The sequence below is a fragment of the Arachis ipaensis genome, chromosome B06, assembly GCF_000816755.2.
Source record: "Arachis ipaensis cultivar K30076 chromosome B06, Araip1.1, whole genome shotgun sequence".
Classification (NCBI taxonomy): Eukaryota; Viridiplantae; Streptophyta; class Magnoliopsida; order Fabales; family Fabaceae; genus Arachis; species Arachis ipaensis.
In genome coordinates, this window is record NC_029790.2 from 90,751,251 (window position 1) to 90,760,390 (window position 9,140).

Below are 9,140 nucleotides of genomic sequence, written 5' to 3' on the forward strand. Positions count from 1 at the left end.
AAAGAAATAAGAAACTACTAAATCAAACTATTAAGTATATGTAATAAAACATAAAATTATGAAAGAAAACAATACATAACACTCTATGACTTGCAACTAAAGACTTACATTACTCTAAACATTCTTCGTCTATAATTGATCTTGCTAATGGTACATGTGAAATGTTATCTGGAAAAATTGTCCCAAATCTTGTGATGGATAACCCACATTGTCATAAATTATGTCTTCATCCTCATTGCCCATATCATATAAGTCTCTTGGCTTTACTTGAATTGGTATGCTCCAACCTTTTTCTTTCTCATCCTCCACATAATAAACCATTTGAGCTTCGTTAGCCTTAATATATAGCTCATCATCCTCATGCTCACCAGTATGTATCAATCTACTAAAGTTGATTGAGGTAAAACCTAACTTATCTACTTTCATGGCCCTTGGGTTTGTGGTATTAGCCCATTCACATTTAAACAAGGTTACAAAGAATATACCATCATAATTAAGTTCAATGATGTCGACTAACTTTCCATAATAAGGAACTTCTCCAAACCTCATATTGGGATCACTATTGCGGGAGTAGCTTCTTGTTCTAAATGTCCCAAAAATACTACTGTTTTGAGTTTTTAAACCTTTTTCACGTTTTACAGTCCTAAACTTGTATCCATTGACATTATATGCAAAAAATCTTCTTGCTTGGTCAATCAGCCCTTTTGCAAGACTAAAAAATACCGTTCTCTTAGATTCTTCAATTTTATCAAGATCTCGAACAATCTAAGAAAGTATGACGAATTTTTTATCAACTTCATATGATGAAAATTGAAAAAAAATAACTTCAGAGAGGAAGAATTTGACTCACACGGGTAGAGAACTAACTTGCAAACTCTCTATGAACTTTCTTGTCTATCTTTGATGTATTTCTTGTACGACTTCTTAATTGCTTTCATACAATGTTTCTAAACTCCCTACAGATGTCTTAATATTAGGATTAAAAGTCATTAAAAGAATCTTACTTATATGCATTAGAACATGCTGAAATACTCACTGGAGATAGTTGTCAACTATGGAGCAATTAGTTAACACATGTCTATGAGCTTGTAACTTTTCAGTGGCTGTTAAAGTGAAATATGAGAAAACACCAAGTGGTTTACCTACTTGAGGGAACAAAGTATCTAACCAAGAATTTGATTCTTCATGGGTTGGTTCATCATCAACTCGGCGAGGTTGATTCCATCTAGTCTCAATGTTCTCTAAATATCTGGAGCAAAATGTAAGAAATTCTTCCATTAAGTATCCTTGTACTATGGATCCTTCTGGTTGTGCTTTGTTACGTACATATGACTTCAAGTATCTTAAATACCTATCCAGGAATGAAGATTAAATACTATCCAACAAAGTTATAAATAACGATCTAAGCTAATAATTTTACCTCTCAATAGGGTACATCCATCTATAATGGACAGGGCCTCCAAGTTTAGCTTCTTCTACAAGGTGCACCATCAAGTGAACCATAATTGTGAAGAATGAAGGAGGGAATAACATTTCCATGTGGCATAACATGATGACAATTTGATCTTGCAACTTTTTCAAAGAGGGGGCACTTAACGCTTTACCACATAATTGTCTAAAGAATGAACACATCTCAATAAGCACTGCAGAGACCTCATCAGGTAGCCCTGTTCGCATGGCTAATGGTAAAATTGCTCCATAAGTATATGACAATCAAGAATTTTTAGCACCCTACTCAACTTAAGAGACTCTAGGTCAATGCACCTTGATATGTTGCTTGCATAACCATCAGGAACAGTAACGTTTTTCAAAGTTGTCAAGAATCTCTTCTTATCCAAATTGTTCAGAGTATAAATTGCTGGAGGTGCACAATAGAGAAGGTGCACAACAGAGAACATGGAAGAGAAGTAGTGGATAGGAAATCAGCTGTTTTAAGTCCATGCAAAGAACTAATTTCATCCATCTTATTTGAGTACTCATGAACTATTTTATTTTATAAAAGTTTGTAAAAGCTAAATAACTCACATATGAATATATAAAGAGACACGAAACTAACAAATAACTGTATAATGAATCAAGCTTTTTGGACCTCTAAATGTGTGTGCATGTGTTCTGTTTCTAATCAAAGAAAAGCATGTAAAGTAATAATAAAAAATACGAAACTAAAGAAACCGCAGAACTCACATCTTTAAATCTTGAATCCTTTTAATTACTCTTCCTAAGATCTCATAATGTCAATCTTCCTTACCAATGAATACATCAATAGAAAACAGGGCTAGCATTCATAATAAAATAAATAATAAATTTTTGCTAACTTTAATTATCAATAATCGTCAACAAAATTCGACAAATCTTAAAATACTAATGAATCCATAATTTCATCCATCTTATTAAGTACTTATGAACTATTTTATTTTATAAAAATTTGTAAAAGCTAAATGACTCACATATGTATATATAAAGAGGCACGAAACTAACAAATAACTGTATAATGAATTAAGCCTTTTGGACCTCTAAATGTGTGTGCATGTGTTCTGTTTCTAATCAAAGAAAAGCATGTAAAGTAATAATAAAAAACACGAAACTAAAGAAACCACAAAAATCACTTATTTAAATCTTGAATCATTTTAATTACTCTTCCTAAGATCTCATAATATCACTCTTCCTTACCAATGAATACATCAATAGAAAACAGGGCTAGCATTCATAGTAAAATAAATAATCCATTTTGCTAACTTTAATTATCAAAACTCATCAACAAAATTCGACAAATCTTAAAATACTAATGAATCCATAATTTCATCCATGTTATTTGAGTACTCATGAACTATTTTATTTTATAAAAGTTTGTAAAAGCTAAATGACTCACATGTGTATATATAAAGAGGCACGAAACTAACAAATAACTGTATAATGAATCAAGCCTTTTGGACATCTAAATGTGTGTGCATGTGTTCTGTTTCTAATCAAAGAAAAGCATGTAAAGTAGTAATAAAAAATACAAAACTAAAGAAACTGCAGAAATCACTTTTTTAAATCTTGAATCCTTTTAATTACTATTGCTAAGATCTCATAATGTGAATCTTCCTTACCAATGAATACATCAATAGAAAACAGGGCTAGCATTCATAATAAAATAAATAATCCATTTTTGCTTACTTTAATTATCAATATTCATCAACAAAATTCGACAAATCTTAAAATACTAATAATTATTACCTGTGCCAAAGTTAGTCTTGACTCAATTTGGCTTCCTTTGCTAAGAATATAGACCAGAGAGGATAACTATTTTAGCTTAAAACCTGCAAAACCCAATTAATCAAACAAATTAAATACCTCTCTGATATATGTGCGTGGTGGTTTCTTTGGAGTTTTATTATTCCATTGTAGTCAAATTCTACCTATAATCAGTTTTGGATCTATTTTTTCTTGTGTTTTGTATCTCATATTTTGCTTCTTTTTTTGTTTGTCATGATTATTGTTCTCTGCAGAATTTTTACTTTGCTCACAAATAAACAAACACACCATTCCTTCTTCTCTTAGTTTCTCATTTTAATTCATAATTTAGAAATCAATTGAGAACTAATTTAAACAGAAAATATAATTACATATGCAACTCCGAACCCAATGATAAATTCATCAATGAAATTACACAAATTGACTACAAATCAAATCACATAAAGAGCTTCTTCAAGCACACTACTTCATCGGACAATTTACTGTTATTAGTTTCAAGCTAGATTGTCTTTTAATTAACACATTATTAAGTAATAAGTACGAATTCCTCCTAATATCAAAAAAAAAAGTACGAATTCCTCTTTACAATTTATATCCAATAAACCCCTAAATTCCTACTAGTAGAGAAAGAGACAGAGTAACCTTAAATTGCAGAAATTGCTGACTTTCAGGAGAGAAATTCGTGCATTCTCAAAGTGATGAACAAGAAGGATAAACAACTAGATAATAAGATAATGGGTTATCAGTGATTATTAACTACAAGAAGGATAAAATTGAATCAGAAAAGAACAAAGAAAAACACAATTATCTTACCAGAGACAGGAACAAATGCGTATGGTTTTGCTAAGCCATGATTTGTTGCAGATTTTCATTCTGCACGAAGAAGTTTTGTTCATTGGAATTGGGGTTCTGGGCACCGAGCTAGGTTTTGGAAGAATGAAGAACTGAGGTAATGGCGGATAGTGGGTAGTGGAGCTAGCGAGAAGTGCGAATGAAAGAGAAATTAGGCGGTTTAATCATAGAATGGCGCGAATTCCACAAACCGCCGTGGAGCGAAAATGATGGCCGCCGCTGGGTTAGTTCTTCAGAGGCGGGTTGCTCTCAACCGCTGGTATGTGAAATTAGGGTAGCAGCGACGGCGGTTCTAGTTGACCGCTCCCCTAATATAGCCGCTGAAATTAGGTTTCCTTGTAGTGATACCCCATACATCAAACAACTCAATCTCTAGGATTCCTTGCTGAGGCATTCCGTGACCATGAGGGAGATTGCCAACCCTTTGGTAACTATCATAGTTACAGACAAACTCTCTAGAGTTCTTAAAGAGAGTAGGCCAGTAAAAGCCACTTTGGAGAACCTTGGTGGCTGTCTACTCACCTCCAAAATGTCCTCCATAGTCCGAGCCATGGCAATGCCATAGGATTCTCTGTGCCTCTTACTCATCGTCGGATTATTCCATCCGAGCATCTCTTAAAGAGATATGGCTCATCCCACAAGTAGTATTTTGTATCATGCATGAGTTTCCGGGCTTACTACCTGTTAAACTCCTTGGGAATGAACCTTATGGCCTTGTAGATTGCAATGTCTGCAAACTAAGGTACTGTCCGGATGGCATAGAGTTACTCATCTAGAAAGGATTCAGATATGTCAGTGGAGAGAGGAGAAGTCCCTGCTACTGGTTCAATCTAAGACAAGTGGCCAGCCACTTGATTTTCTATGCCCTTTCTATCTCTAATTTCTATATCAAACTCTTGCAAGAATAATACCCATCTTATGAGTCTGGGGTTAGAGTCTTGCTTAGTGAGAAGATACTTTAGAGTGGCATGGTCAGTATAGATAATGACCTTAGATCCTACTAGGTAGGATCTGAACTTGTCAATAGCATAAACCACTGCAAGTAGCTCCTTTTCTGTGGTAGTGTAATTCTTCTGCGCATCATTTAGTACACGACTAGCATAATAAATGACATGCAGAAGCTTGTCATGTATCTGCCACAGAACTGCGCCAATGGCATGGTCACTAGCATCACACATCAGTTCAAATGGTAAGTTCCAGTTGGGTGCAGAGATGATAGGAGTAGTGACAAACTTGGCTTTTAGGGTTTCAAAGGCATTCAGGCATTCTTGGTCAAAGACAAATGGAACATCAGTGGCCAAGAGATTACACAGGGGTTTTGTGATTTTAGAAAAATCTTTTATGAACCTCCTATAAAATCATGCATGTCCTAGGAAACTTCTGATTGCCATGACATTAGTAGGAGGATGCAATCGTTCAATCACTTCCACCTTAGCTTGATCTACTTCTATGCCCTTGTTTGAGACCCGATGTCCGAGAACAATGCCTTAAGTTACCATGAAGTGGCATTTCTCCCAATTTAGAACCAGGTTTGTCTCTTAGCATCTTTTCAGAACTAGGGCCAGATGATCAAGGCAGGAGTCAAATGAGTCTCCAAAAATAGAGAAGTCATCTATGAACACTTCAAGGAACTTCTCTACCATATCAAAGAAGATGGATAACATACATCTCTGAAAAGTGGCAGGTGCATTGCACAGGCCAAATGGCATTCGCCTGTAGGCAAACACGCCAGATGGGCATGTGAATGCTGTCTTTTTTTGATCCTGTGGATCCACTGCTATTTGATTGTACCCAGAATATCCATCCAGGAAATAATAAAAAGCATGCCCTGCTAGTCTTTCTAGCATTTGGTCAATAAATGGTAAAGAAAAATGATCATTCCTCGTGGCGTCATTGAGTCTTCTATAGTCAATGCCTCCCTTCTTGGGAACAACTTGGACATGGCTCACCCAGGGGCTATCAGAAATGGGATAAATGATCCCAGCCTCATAGAGCTTAGTGACTTCCTTTGTGGTTGCACCATTGGTTTGGCGTTATCTTCCAGTAGGATTTTGAGCATGCATCAGGCCAGGTTGATGCCCTTAAGGTCACTTATAGTCCACCCAAGGGCAGTCCTATGTGTCTTAAGCACTTGAATTAGTGCTTCTTCTTCCTGTGGCTCTAAGTCAGAGCTTATGATCACAGGATAAGTATCTCCGTCTCCCAGAAATACATATTTCAGGGAAGACGGTAATGGCTTGAGCTCAAGCTTTGGAGGCTTCTCCTTTTCCTTAGGAATTTCCAAGGGATCTTCCAAGTAATGTTGTTCATCAGTAAGGATGTCATTCAGCCTTTTCTTGAGACTCAGCCATGTTTACTTCTTCTACTAGGGAATCAATGAGGTCAATGCTCATGCATTCCAATGGAGTGTCTTGATGCTGCATGGCTTTTACAGCATTCAGTACGAACTTTTCCTCATTAACTCTCAGGGTTACTTCCCATTTTTCAACATCAATGAGGGTTCGTCCTGTAACTAGGAAGGGTCTTCCTATGATAAGGGATGCACTCTTGTGTCCTTCCATGTCCAACACCACAAAGTCTGTGGGAAAAGCAAAGGGTCCAACCCTAACAATCATGTCTTCAAATACGCCTGATGGTATCTTAATAGAGTCATCAGCAAGTTGAAGACATGTGCGGGTTAGCTTGACTTCATCAGTTAAGAAAAGCTTCTTTATTAATGAAGCAGGTATTAGGTTGATGCTTGCTCCAAGTTCACATAGAGCAGTCTTTGTACAAGCATAACCTAAACTACATGGTATCATAAAGCTTCCTGGATCCTTAAGTTTCTCTGGTAAGTTGTTTTGAATAATTGCGCCGCACTCTTCAGTGGGGAGGACTATTTCTGTCTCTCTCCAATCCTTCTTATGACTTAAGATGTCCTTCATGAACTTAGCATAAGAAGGTATCTGTTCAAGAGCCTCTGTAAAAGGGATCTTGATCTCTAGTGATCTAAGATAATCTGCAAAACGGGCAAATTGTTTATCTTTTTCCTTTTGATGGAGCTTCTGAGGAAATGGCATTTTAGCCTTATACTCATCAACTTTGGTTGATGAAGGGTGAGTGCCATGTGTGTTAGAAGGGGGTTACTAGCTTGCTTAGGAGGGTTGCTATCAGTATGTGGCTGGCCTCCCTTGCTTGGGCATTCAACGCCCATGTTGCTGCCCCCTTCCTGGCGTTCAATGCTAGGGGCATCATTCCCTTGTGGGTGTTCAACGCCAAGGGTGCTGTCTCCTTGGGCGTTTGAACGCCCAGTCTCTGCCCTTTCCTAGCGTTCAACGCCAGGAGTGATACCTCCCTAGGCATTTAAACGCCTAGAGCTATCTTGTGCAGAGACCTGGTTATCCTCTATCCGTTGTTCTTTTCCTAACCTGCTATTGTTATGAGGTTGGGTATTCAATGTTTTCCCACTCCTTAGTTGAATGGCCTGGCATTCCTCTGTTATCTGCTTAGATAACTATTGCCTTGTTTGATTCAGCTGGGCTTCTACATTCCTGTTAGAAGCCTGAGTTTCTTGCAAAGCCTCTTGCAGTTCCAGTAGTTACTGGGCAAGGACGTGCAATTGCTGAGTCAATGGGCCATCTGGCTCTAGAGGATTAGGTTCAGTAGATATGGCCTTAACCTCTCCTTTCATAGAAGTCTCAACAGCTAAGTACAGATGCTGATTAGTAGCAACTGTTTCAATAAGCTCGCGAGCCTCTTCAATGGTCTTTCTCATGTGTATGGAACCACCAGCAGAGTGGTCCAAAGACATTCTAGCCATGTTTGAAAGTCCATAATAGAAGATGTCTAACTGTACCCATTCTGAAAACATTTCAGTGGGACATTTTCTTAGCATCCTTTTATACCTTTCCCATGCATCATAAAGAGATTCATTATCTCCTTGTCTGAAGCCTTGGATGTCCAGTCTCAGTTGGGTCATCTTTCTTGGAGAAAAGTATTCATTTAAAAACTTGTCTACTAACTATTTCCAAGTTTTCAAGCTATCTTTAGGCTCGTTATCCAACCACTTCTTTGCTTGGTCCTTTACAGCAAAAGGAAAGAGCAATAGTCTGTAGACATCTTGGTCAACTCCCTCATTGTGTACTGTGTCAGCAATCTTTAAGAAATCTGCCAGGAACTCAATAGGTTCTTCCTGTGGAAGTCCTGAATACCGGCAGTTTTGCTGCACTATAGTAATGAGTTGAGGGTTTAGTTCAAAGCTACTTACTCTGATGTGAGGTACGCTAATACTTCTTCCATAGAAGTCAGCAGTGGGATTTGTATAAGATCCCAGAGTTCTTCTGAACTCTTCATTCCCATTTGAGTTCATAATGAAGAAAGGTAGAAGAAGAGAAAGAATGTGGGATAAAAATAATTTTTTTTCAAAAATTAAATAAATAAATAAAATAAAAATGGAAAACTAATTTGAAAATAAAAGAAATAATTAAGAAATTTCGAAACTTAAAAGAGAGAGGAATTAGTTAGTAAGTTTTGCAAAAGATGAGAGAGAAGATAAGTAACTAATTAGAAAAGATTTGAAAACAAGATAAGATATAAGATTAGAAAAGATTTGAATTTAAAATTAGAAATTAGAAAAGATAAGAAAAGATAAGATTAGAAACTAAAAAGATTTGAGAAAGATTTTATTTTAAAATTTGAGATTAGAAAAGATAAGATAAGTTAGGTAAGATAAGATGAGAAATTTAAGAAAAGATAAGTTTTTAAATTAAAAAGATTTGAATTTTAAATTTTAAATTTTAAATTTTAAATTTTGAAATTTTAACTTTTGAATTTTGAAAAAGTCAACAAGATAAGATAAAGATTTGAAAAAGATTTAAATTTTAAAAAGGTTTGATTTTTAAAATTTGAAATTTAAATTTTGAAATTTGAATTTTGAAATTTGAAATAAGATAAGATTTTTGAAAAAGATAAGATTTTTTGAAAAGATTTTATTTTAAAAATACTTGAATTTTGAAATTCAAAACAAAGATAAGATAAGATAAAAAATTTGAAATTAAAATCTGAATTTTTGA